This window comes from Ambystoma mexicanum, chromosome 8 (genome assembly GCF_040938575.1).
Source record: "Ambystoma mexicanum isolate Mex_15411 chromosome 8, UKY_AmexF1_1, whole genome shotgun sequence".
In the NCBI taxonomy this organism is placed as follows: Eukaryota; Metazoa; Chordata; class Amphibia; order Caudata; family Ambystomatidae; genus Ambystoma; species Ambystoma mexicanum.
This window is the reverse complement of record NC_090929.1, coordinates 469,707,889-469,710,696: the sequence shown is the minus strand read 5'-3', so window position 1 is coordinate 469,710,696 and position 2,808 is coordinate 469,707,889.

Here is a 2,808-nt window from a genome sequence, read left to right as displayed (position 1 = left end):
GAACACAACACCTCCCAATTTGTATGTGGGGAGCAAACAAAATCAATTCATATCTCGTCAATCGTGCGGAAGTGAGGTGTTGCGTTTGAGTTTTGTTCAATAGAACATCTACAGAGTGAGGCACCAGCAGGGTTAGATCATGGCCTAGGACCATTCCCTCACTCTGTTTTACAGACGCGGCAGCAGCAGCGACAGCTCACAAATATCTTGGCAAAGCACATGCGACAGGATCAAGGGCGGAAGAGTAGTAACCGCACGGCCTATTCTTCCCTCCATGTTCCTGCGTTAATACAGCCAAAGCACATCCATCACATTCATGCACAAACAACACAAAGGCCTTGTTGTAATTTGGTGTACCCAAAACCGGTGCAGAGCATAATGCAGTCTTGAGAAGCTCAAATGATTGTTGATGTTCCAATTTCCATGGCAATGGCGAAGACATGCCCTTCTTTGTCAAAGCCAACTTCGGTTTTATCACTAGTGAAAAGTTCGGGATCCATAACCTACAGTAAGAAGCCATACCTATTAAGGCTCTGATTTCCTTCTGTGTATTTGGGACAGACATGCCAGAAATGTGTTTTATTCTTTCAGGTGTCAATCTTCTTCCCTCCTTTGACAGGAGGTATCCTAAATAGGCGACTTCCTGGCAACAATATTGAAACTTTTTAAGCGAAGCTTTGTGACCATGCTTAGCTAGATGGATGAGCAACAATACAGTGCCCTCTTTACAGGAGCTCTCAGAATCTGATGCTAAAAGCAAGTCGTCAACGTACTGAAGCAGCGTACAAGTAGGGGGTAATTCAACAGTATCAAGCTGTTCTTTCAAGGCCCTACTATAAATGCTAGGACTCTCGGTGTAACCTTGAGGTACACGAGTAAATGTGAACGAGCGCCCCCCTAAGGTGAACGCAAACAAATATCTACTGTCCTTGTGTATGGGAAGACTGAAGAAAGCATTCTTCTGGTCCACAACACTAAAGTAAGTAGCCCGAGCTGGAATCATACTTAATATCGTCATCACATCAAGCACGATTGGAAATTGTGGAGCGACAACTCTATTGATGGCACGCAAATCAATTATAAAACGAAACGGAATAGCATTAACGCCTTTTTGTACACGGGTAGGATCGGACTGTAGCACAAACTTCCTGTAATCTCCTCAATCACCCCACGATGCACAAAATCGGAAACAATGCTCTTCAAAGCTCGCTCACCTTCAACCGAGATCTTATACTGCGGAATACGTGGCAGCTTAATACCATGTTTCAAGACGATTCTAACAGGCTCAATCTGTAGAACACCGACATCATTGTCGTCAGCCGCCCACAAACACTCCGGGACATTACTGAATTCTGGTGGCAAAGGTCTAGTCAAAAATTGTGAAACAGAAAACTGCTGTGGTGAAATCGTCAAACGCACTCCATCAGATGAACAATGAATTACCGCATTTAATTCCTTCAACAGATTCAACCCCAACAAATTCTCTCCACAATTCGAAGTCAAAAGAAATGGACAATGGTCCATAAAGGGACCCAAAGAAATAGGTACCGGAGAAGAAACCGGACAAATGACTAGTGTGCCAGGAAACCCTACAGAGACATTGGTTTCCCCTGACAGTGGAATGTTTGGAACCCGAGAATGATCAATGGAGCACTTCTGTGCTCCAGTGTCTATCAAGAACTGATGTTTCCTATTTCCCACTACCATATCAATGTAGGGACCTTTCTGACTAACGGGAATAGGTATAGGTTCCAAAACCTGTTCCGGGCAATCCTAACAAAACAGAATATCATCAGAAGGAAGCTCCTCAGAGAGGTAAGCAGCAGAAGGGTGATCAAATATGTTTCTAGTATCCACACTCGAAGTCTGATTGTCCTGTGAAAAAGGTTGCTGAGGATCCTGCAAAAACTGACCTCTACAAGGGCCTCCCCACCCCGGGGCGACCTCTGGGTCGTCTACCCATACTCCCAAATGTGTTATTCGACCTCTGTCGAAGGACAGGGCATTGTGCACGCCAATGACCCTCCTGGCGACAATAGGCACACTGGTTAATGTTCACAGGACCCAAGGGCACATTCCCTTGTGGAACATACTGACCTCTAATCTGCGAACTACCCCCTCTGGGGCCTCTAACAATTTGTTGTAACAATACTTTAGTCTTTAAGTCTCATTTTCTCTTTTCTACTCTATCTTTTTCATTATTGACACGGTTCTCGTAGTACTGAGCCATGTGCAGTACTTCTGATTGGGATTTCGCCAGCCAAGCGCTCTCGGAAGACATAATCTATGACTGGATGTCAGGCAGCAATCCACGCACAAATTTCTCCACAAATAACCTTTTCCCAGATTCTGTGCCTAAATCCTGTCCACTGAAGTCCGAGAATACTTGTTCGAACCGATTAAAGAACTCGGTGGCACCCTCAGATTTTCCTTGGACACAGGCTGTAAGCTTGTCCCAGACAATCCTTTTTTCGGGAATTATAGTTTTTAATTTTGCAATGATTCTGTCAGGCAAAGTGAGTATCACCTGAGGCGGTCTCTCACCAGCTGTCCTTTCCCCGTCAAGCCTAGTTATATTAGCCCACGTATCTCCCAACCCAGGTGCATCATCTATTGTTCTAACCTGCTTCCACAAATCTACGGGCAGGAATACAGGGAATAACAAGTCAATATCGACTATGGCGAATACTGAGGACTGCAAGACGGACTCTATCTCTTTAAAGAATACTGTTGGATTTTTCCTAATGTTGGGAATAGATTGCCTAATAGTGTTCACTTCCTGTCGCGAAAACGGGACGTGAACAAACT